This window comes from Lathamus discolor, chromosome 5 (assembly GCF_037157495.1).
Source record: "Lathamus discolor isolate bLatDis1 chromosome 5, bLatDis1.hap1, whole genome shotgun sequence".
NCBI classification, from domain to species: Eukaryota; Metazoa; Chordata; class Aves; order Psittaciformes; family Psittacidae; genus Lathamus; species Lathamus discolor.
This window is the reverse complement of record NC_088888.1, coordinates 47591272-47601179: the sequence shown is the minus strand read 5'-3', so window position 1 is coordinate 47601179 and position 9908 is coordinate 47591272.

Genomic DNA, 9908 nt, shown 5'->3' with positions numbered 1-9908 from the left:
TCTCCATTCTCTCTCAGATAAGTTCCTGATTCATCCATCTGATGACGACAGTACCTTGCCAGGTGTCAGCATTGCCAAACTAAGTTGTGCAGTGATTAACCAGTTTGACTTGACAGGAGACAGCTTATTGCTCAGAACGAGTACATTGCAATGGTATCACTAATTATCATTGTGAGCCCTGTACCAGGTCTTCTTAGGAACATTAGTTAGAGTCAGAGGGTGAAAGGCAGTAGCAACAAAAAGATCAGCTTTCTGATAAAATGGAGTATTACATTTTTCCATATCACATAAATGTACAGGATCCATAACCCAAAAATTCTTAGACATTCCCCAAAATCATCTCATCTGCCGTAGACAACAGCTACCTCCAGTTTAAACAAAATATTACAGTACTTATTCTCTTGTATGTCCTGCCTAATGTACCTCACTTGGGTCACTAGAGTGAATAGATACTAATGTGCCACAAGTACAATGTAGAGAAGAATCTGGCAAAATAAATGTTCAGTAGCATGGAAGCAACCTCTGCTCCTATGATACCAAGAACCACTTAATAAGAGAGCACTGACTTGTATCTGTTACCCCTGACACTGATGCTTTAGGATATTGATCCAAATTGAGGCATCTTCTCACTCAGCACGCAGAAAAAATACAGAATTTTCTAGTTTACTCCTGCTCCACATATCTCATTTTACACTTGAAATTTGAATTCTTTCTCTTGTGAGTTACAGTCTTAAATGAAATATTCTAAACAAAGGCTTGGATGTTTGCTTATTTTTGAGCAGCTGACTTTTCTGTCTGTCAGGAAAGTTCAGTAAAACTAAAGTATCCAAAAAGCAATTCACTACAGTTAGAAGTCAGGTTTAAATATTTTACCTGTCCCCATTCTTAGCAGCAACCAGCTCCTTATGTATAGTACTTTGTCAGAATATCTCTTCACATGTTTAGATAATTGAAATTGATCTCACACATAAACCTGGTGTAATTTCTTTGCTTCTGTGAGGGACTCATATCTGAAAGGGGACATCATAAAAAGATCATGTAATAGGAAATTATAGCCTGGTACAAGAGATGCTTCCACCACTTCTAGGTGGGGTTTGCTATTTTGTTTGTTATCATCTCATCTTCTTTTGGTTATCCGTTTGCACTTTAAAAAGAACATGTTCTATCCCTGACTCTTGGGAAATTGAGCTTTGCCCTTTTTTCAGAGCCTTCCTCTGGCGTGGGGGTTTGTGGCCTTGGGGCTTGTAGCCTGGGGCTCGATGCCCCAAGGCCTCCCTGAATGGCATCCAGATTTCCATGTTGATGGGAACAAACACTCCAGAGCTTGCAGTTGTACCTTGTACCTTACTGTCAGTAAACTGTCACTAGGCTTCTGATGCAGGGCAACCATGAAAAACTGAACCACTGGGACAACATGGAAATGTTTGAAAAACTTAAGCTTATCCAATGAGTTTGCAGCACTGAGGGTTGGCAGCAACAGTCATCACAGTGCTATAATCAGTGAGGTGGAAACAAATAGATTTTTAAATACAACTGTGCACGGGTTGTTGAAGCTATATATAGTCTAAGGACAGATATATTTGGTCCACAAAAGCACAGGTCTGATGTTGGTTGCTCTTAATACACCTGGAAATCTCAGAAAGTCAAAGCAAACCTCAGCTCCAGGCAGCTTTTTTCACACAGCTGCTCATCAAAATCATGCAAAATTAAAAGCCAAGTCATCTGTTGAATTAAATTGTGATAGCTCTGTTATAAGACCTACACCAGCAGAGATGAGGCACTCTGGAGGGCTGCACAGGAGTGGAGTGCTCCCAAGGCCTCCCCATATACTTGGGACAGGTTCACTTCTCTGCCAGGGGCCAGGACGCACGCTTCGCCAGGAAATTTGGCCCCCAGCATACGCTAGAGGGTTATCTAACCCGGGAGCGTGGAAACAGCTGCTGGGTTTCCTGTGCTATAGAAACAGGGTTACCCATTACGCTGCCACAAGTGTTGTGCTTGGAAGGATGCACTGTCTGAAACAAAATCTTGGCCAAAGAGGCAGACAAAATCTGTGACTAAAAGAGCGTACAAGTTAAGGCACAGACCATACAATGCTTTTGGATATATTCAGTCAATGGGGCCTCTCCGGGCGTGTAAATTTAAGCACGTACCTCCAGCCTTGCAGGACCAACTCCCTGAAATTTCTCTCTGTGGGAGTTTGGTACAGAGACACAGTTTTTCCACCTTCTTGGTCTTTTCTTCTTATGCAGCATTTGCATAGAAAGCCTCCCACAGCTCTTCCTGAGGGCAGCCTTTGGAGGGTATGCTGGAGAGCTCAGTTTTTCTTTCCCAACAAGCAAGGCAAGTACAATTAATGCACAGAAAGTAAAGTCTTCCCCCCCAGCAACTGGAAGCTCCTTTGCTGGCACTCCCAGATTTTCTTAGCAAGCACCAAACATTAGTCATGAACTCCCCAGCCACCAGCCCAACTGGGGGGTGCATTTAACGCTACATAGCACAGCCCTTGTTCATGTTAATAAACACCAGCTCACTTAAGTAATCCCATTGATGTCATCAGCATGAGCAAGAATTGCAAAATCTAACTGCTTTTAAGTAGCATTGTGTGTTACAGGGTTGGTCTTAGCACAGGTATAACTTCTTATTCGTTCAGTTAACACAACCTGATCATCATCCAGCTGAGTTCTGGGTTCCCCACCAAGGTGACAGGCTCTTGTTCATCCCAGAAGCCATTGAGTCTCCTGAGCTTCTGCCTACATTCCCAGAGGATTTCTGCAGATACAAAGCAACAGCCTTAACAGAAACTCTCTCCTTAGCTTCGGTCCCTGTTACCACTTTTTAAACTGCTGACAATCTTGTCTACCAGAAACAAGGTGCAAAAGAAAGAAATAGCATTTCCAACTCAGGTATGCAATCTGAATTCCTGAAGTTCAAAGGGTCGCACAAATGCTACAATGCAAAGACTGAGAGGTGATGTTTTCCTGTAGTTCAACTTTTCACTAAGATAGTGAGGGAGTAAGCATACATCTGAGTTAGGAGTTGAGATGGTTCCCCTTCTGCAGCTCAGCCAGCCTGTTCATATGTCAGAGTAAGCCGGGCAGTAGTTTAAGCTGCAGTGAGAGTGCCTGGAGCTGATATGACTGTGGCTGAACATTTTGGGCAAGCTGTAGCCACATACACTGACTCCAAATGCACTTCACCTAGGAGAAGCAAGTGACTTACTAAGCTTTGCAGACCAAACAAGGTGAGGTGCTGTGGGATCAGTAACCACCTAGTTCGCACAACAACCTTTTACTAAGTATAAAAAAGCCTGCCAAGAAAAGGGCAGTGGTTTGAGCTGTGTTTTAAACAGGTGGGGGACATGAATGAGGCTCTGGGCAGCTCCTGTACATGCTGCTGGAAGATGGCATGGCATAAAGCAGATGTTCACCAAGGACCTTACCCACCACCAAACAGGATTCCACCTCTAAAGAGACATGGCAGGGCTGAGCTGCATAACAGCTCTGAACTCTGCAGACATCCCAGGCCCATGCTGGAGGAGCCTTTGCAATGGGATGCCAGGAGAGCCAGGACTGGGAGGATATGTGAAGCAGGGGACTGTGTTAGAGTGTGGTGTTCACTGTTTGCTCACCATCTGGTGTCTACCACTGGGTGAAGGAGATTGATTTATAGCCTGCATTATCAACTGGTGTTTGTGCCTGCACTGCTTGCACCGAGTGGGGCATGTCACTGTTCAAGCGTACATGACCATTTTCTTCTACAGGACTTGAGTGCGTAAGCCATTATTTCCTTTCAGACCAAGGCTGGATAGGTTTTGCCCAGCAGGGAACCCCAGTGGATCTGTCTTGCCTGTAGTAGGGGGGAAGAACTTAAATTCTGACAAAGTTCTTGACATTCTGTGTGATAAACAGGGAGTGAAGGGCTGGGGAAGTTAGGAGAACAGCTACAGGAGCAGGGTGAAATAAGGACACAAAGACTGGCAAAAAGAAAATGATATTAGGGCTCAGAAGTACAACTCCTAGAAACGGAAAGGCTTCTGTGTTAAAAGCACACCTATGCTGAGGGTGCACAACGCTGCAATGAGTGCACAAGCATGCAGCTCTTTATGTGGTTGCTTCACTACAAGCAGTTGAAACTTTTGGCAGAAGACAGACTCTGGTGGGTCCCTTCCCACATCAGTTGCCATTTTCTTGGCACTTGGGTTGGCTTGTGTGTATTCAGGCATACTCATGCACACCCTCCTTGGAGATATGTGCAGGGAGTGGTTATGAAGCATCCATAAGGTTTCTTCTTAAGCAGGGGCATACTCCTAATAGCCTGTGTTTATACAGGATTTGGAGAACAAACTAAAGGCCAACCCTGTATATGTTAAGAAACATATATAGAAACCAGCAGAGAAACAGGCAGCAGCAGGAACCTGTTGCCAGTTGATTGTGAAACAAGAAGAAAATAGCTTGTGTAAGGTATAAACTAGCTATATGAGCAGACTGAGTGGACCTATGCCATTGAAGGGCTTTGAAGCAGACAGTCCATAGCTGAAAAAAGATGTTTACTAATACACACCTGTACATTTTTCACAATGAGGTAGAAACATCTGAAATACCAATACTGGCATCAGCCTGAGGACAGTCGCTACCTTCTTATACCCATTTTTTGGTGGCTTTTTCTCTTTTTTTTTTCTTTGCATCTGGTTCCATTTATGACTCATACTTCCCAAACAAGCCATATGTTGCTGCAGAAGGCCTTTAACTTTGCCTGATTCGCATTGAGCTGTATTCCTGGCTGTCAACCAAGTAAATGTAATAAAACCACTTTTTCCATCAAAAAATAAAAATGAAATCCCATTTGCAGTGAGATTTAATTAGCAGCCAGTAAGTCATTTTGGTGTTGAAAGCCTGCACACTCATGTTTTGTTATAGCCTGATTTGCACCTTCAAACTCCATTGTAGCATTTTATTTGTTATAATACAGAAAGGTTTCCTGTCCCCCTGCCTCAGCCATCATTTCACTGCAGATCCTGTGGCATTTGAACGATGGTAAATTCCGGGGAAACTTTACACCCTCTGAGCTCTTCTCTTTGGATCACATTTTGCATCACCTATTTAGAATATTGTGACACGTATTGGGCTTGCCTGGCAAAGTTTTGGTAGCAGGGGTTGGAGGACTGACTTCTGTGATAAGCTGCTGGAAGTTTCCTGTGTGTCCCATGAAGCTAATGCCAGCCAGTCCCAAGACACACCCACTGCCGGCCAAGGCCGATCCATTAGCAATGGCGGTAGCACCTCTGGGATAACATAGTTAAGAAAGGGGGAAAAAGCCTGCAGCCAAAGAGGAGTGAGAATATGTGAGAGCAACAGCTCTGCAGACAAGGTCAGTGAGGAAGGAGAGGAGGAGGTGCTGCAGGCACCAAGCAGAGGTTCCCCTGCAGCCCGTGGTGCAGACCGCGGTGAGGCAGCTGTGCTCCTCCAGCCCGCGGAGGTCCATGGTGGAGCAGATCTCCACCTGCAGCCTGTGGAGGACCCCACGCCAGGGCAGGGGGGCGCCTGTAGGAGGCTGTGACCCTGTGGGGAGCCGCGGCTGGAGCAGGCTCCTGGCAGGATCTGTGACCCCGTGGGGAGATGAGCCCACACTGGAGCAGGTTCGCTGCAGGACTGGTGACCCTGCCGGGATCTGCACTGGAGCAGCCTGCTCCTGAAGGACTGCGCCCATGGGAGGGACCCACGCTGGAGCAGTTCATGGAGAACTGCAGCCTGTGGGAGGTACCCATGTTGGAGAAGTTTGTGGAGAATTCTCGCTGACAGAGAATTCAAGAGGAATGTTAAACCTGGGAAGAAGAGACGGGTGGGTCAAGGCGTTTTTAAGATTTGGTTTCTCACTATTATACTCAGACTTGGTTGGTAATAAACTGTTTTCCCCAACACGAGTCTGTTTTGCTCATGGTGATAGTTGGTGAGTGATCTCTCCCTGTCCTTATCTTGACCCAGGAGCCACTCTATATTTTCTCTCCACTGTCCAGTTGAGGAGGTGAGTGGTAGAGCAGCTTTGGTGGGCACCCGGTGTCTAGCCAGGGTCAACCCACTGTATGACACTGGTGATTTAAACACCTCAAACACCAAGCTGACAACAGTCATTTCTGCTGAAACAGGCAGTCTATCAAGAAACCTTTGTACAAAACCAGGAGCTGTCATCCCATTAAAGCCCACAGAATACAGATGACTAAATGGTCATCACTACTGGTGTTTCTGAAACTACCAGGCCAAAGCTGGGAGGAGGTAGAAGAGACTCTATCCTTCCTATTTAAAACAGTCAGACACTTTCTTCTTCACTGTCTTTTTAATTTAATTGAATTCTCAGGTAATGAGCATTGTGACAACACATTTTTGGCTCCCGTCTCCTACTCCCCCGGGGAGGGGTAATGTTTGACACTGTTGGCATTATTTTGAATACTTAAGAAAAACAGCGAACTGAACCATTGGAGGGTTTAGCTTGTCCCTTTTCCTGGAAAATCAGACTGCAGGAGCCAGGAAACTTTGCAAGCTCCAGGATACAGAATTTCCAAGTACTTTTTTGGAGCTTGCGGGACACTGACTGGCCAGAGCAGCCTTGAGCAGTGCTTCCCCCAGGAATGGAGCCCACCCCAGCCCCTCTACCCTGCCCCACCAGGCTGAGACCCTGAGCCTCCGAGCCAGTGCTGCCCCGTGAGCGTCTTTCCTGGCAATGGCCAAGGCAACACATGGCTGCTCAGCTGCACATGGCTTAGGCTGGCTAAAACAGCATTAACTCTCGCTTGGATTTCTGCATGGAAATCCAGCGGGTTAGCACAGGGCAGTGCTCTAGACAGTGGCTGATCCTTTGCTCTCACAGCCTGGCAAAGATCCAGCTCTGCAGAGAGCCAGCAAAAATGTTTCACGGGATCCCGCAGAGCAGGGGTAGCACCACAGGGGTGTTATCCCCCTCAGCTTCTGCCTGCTGCCTCTGTTAATTGATGTAGCAGGCAGCAGGGCTCAGCTTATAATGTCACCCAATCACCCCCCACCCTGAGAGATCAGCTGGATCTGAATCCCTCTTGCTCACAGTAGGGCCAGAGGAAATACAGATGGAAAAAGCTGTTAGACTATTTAGCTCATCTTCTGCCAGAGAAAGACTGCTCCCTACAGTACACCGTGCCTTTTGTTTCCCCCAAAGTTAAAAGCCCCCCTCTCTACTGAGTATCCAAAGAAAACTCCTGAAAGATTTAAGATGAGTCCAATATGCCTCTCTGTGCCAGTCCCATGAGTTAAAATGACATCAAGAAATATGAAACAGAGAGGAAAAACTTTGTCACAAAACTGGTCAAAACCTCCGCTTTATCATTTTCGTTTTTCCTGGCAGTAAAAAGGAACAGGCTATTTCAGCCATAAATGTTTGCTTATTGTTTCATTCATTTGCTTTTTTCCCTCTTTCTTTCTGGCTAAATATGGATGTTGTGGAGGGAAGAAAGATTGCAAGAAACAACAAATGGAAGTGAAGTGCCAGGCGTCGTTAAGTTAGTCATTAAGAAGTTTTTAAGGGCCAGATTTTCACAATGTGCCCAGAATCCAGCAGTTTCTAGTGAGAACAAGTGCTCAGCACTTTCAAAAACTCCTGACCACTTCATCTAAGTGCCTCAGCCCAAGAGTCCAGCTCTTCAGAAAGACTGGCTTTTCAAATAGTCACTCTTCCTAAGTAACCCTTTGGAGATTATGAGTGCATGTCTGTTGAGGAGAATAAGCACACAGGTCCTCTCCCAAGCCTTCGTTTGCTTTGCAGAATATACAATGACACTGTTTAGAGGGCCAGTGCTAATATGCCCAGAGGATTCAGGGCATTTACACCAGTACTGAGAATATTCAGGGATCGGCTCCTTCTATGGCCTGGAGCTGCCCCTATAGCTCCCCTGCACCAGCAGAGTGCAGCTGAACCAGGCAAAGACCTCCGCTTCTCTAGGAGCAGATGGGAATGAAAGAAGTTGAAAAGGCAAAATGCCAAGTACTCTGACATCTCTGCAACTTTAACAGCGAGATTTCTCATCACCTCATGGAAACAAGCCTTCAGAGACTGCATCTCCTGCTGTTAAAGTGAATGTGGAAACTCCATTAGTTTCTATGGCACGGTGTCAGCCTCTTATATCCTGGCAGGGGAGAGGGAAAGGAAATGCTGTTCTCCAGTACAGAGCCGGATCTGCCTCCACTGGTTTTCTCCACCTTGCTGGGCATTCATGGGGCTGTGCACCGCCATGCATATTCATCCTGGCTGCTTTGCTTAGCTATACTCCTGTCAGTTAAGAGATGTCACTCATGGGGAAAGAACGCGAAAAGGCAGTTTATGTGCTAATATTGTTTTGGTTTTGATTAAGCCTGCTGCTAATCAAGCTCCCCTCGTCATGTCAGCTTTAGAATCAATATTCATACAATGCAGGAAAGCAGGGAAACTCACTAGAGCAGAAATTCTTACTGGTTTTCAAAAAAACTGTTGTTTTCTTCTACCACTGCTCCCACCAGCATGCAGTCCAGCCTGTAAACAGCCAAGATCTTGCAGGCTATTTGTATGCTTGAACAGACCTCAGAGGTGTTAGGCTCCCAGAGGCCCTTGGCTGCTCTACAGCAGAGGTGCACTGGCACCACTGGAGCTGGCTTGACTGCATGGGGTGCAAAGCTTGCTTGTATATTTTACAATATACAGCAATGCTCAGAGCAGTAGGAGGACCTTGTGTTTCTTAAAGCTTCAGGCACTGTGTGCTGCCACTTGCCAGAATGGAGAGCCAGCAGTCCCTGAATGCTGGTTCATCCTTTATGGAGATGTCAGTGGTTCATGATCTTGCAGGAGCCTGCTCCCATGGATGAGTTTAATCCAGCCCTACCTCCACAGTGGTCCAGATCAAGATTATCTTGTGGACAGAGACATTTCTCTTTCACTTAAATTCAGTCACATTCCTAATAAAGTTCTCTACACATATGAACCATATGTACAGGCTACCTCTATACTCACAAATTAAAGAAACTCTTAAAAAGAGTTTTCCTCACCAAGCACCACCGTTTGGAAAAGACTTAAGTACAAACAAGAAATCAGCTTATTATAGCTCATGTAGGCATTGCACAGGGGCAAAAGCCAAGTGTTTCACAGTGAAAGCTGTTTCCCACACTCCTGGTGCTATCGGTAGTACTGAATCCAGTTAAAAGAAGGAATATATTAAAGGTAGCACAGACACATGCAACAGATGTAGATGCAAAGTCCCCAAGAATAATTGCAGAACAAGTCAAACTATCCAGTACTTTAATCTAAAACTGTGTCTACAGTAAGCAGACCTTCGGGTCTGTGTTTAGTGTATGTAACCTTTGTGTGAGAAAAGGGCACAGGGACATCATCGTAGTAATAAATTCAATTAGTATACAGACTGATAATTTTTTTTTGTGCAGGCAATTTAACTCCAAAAAGAAAAAGGAATAGAGGCCAGACTTATATTTATGATCTGCTGTGCAGGTTTTGCATTGAATATCCTGGATTTACTTTAAGGACATTCTTTAGAGAATATTGATTGGGATTTTCAGGGGTGGCTAAATGACTTAAAAGGATAACTCCCATTGACTTGTTCTACTGTGCTATGGAATAAATCAATAAGGCTTGTTCTCCGTGAGCTGTTTAGGGCAAAACCCAATAATGTATTCAGGCACTGCAGCACCTAACTTTTGGGGCTTGGTCCTCACTCTGAAACCCATTACTGTAAATCTTGTCACCTGCACCCCCTCCTTCAACATGGGAGAGTCAGCCAGCTCAGAAAGGAGCCGGATGCTACGTAGGAAGCATGTTTGAAACCATGCTCTCCAAGCTGTCACAGGCAGGACACTGCTTAAGCTCAGTCCTTGTCCCTCAAAGTCTCTGCCACACAGCTC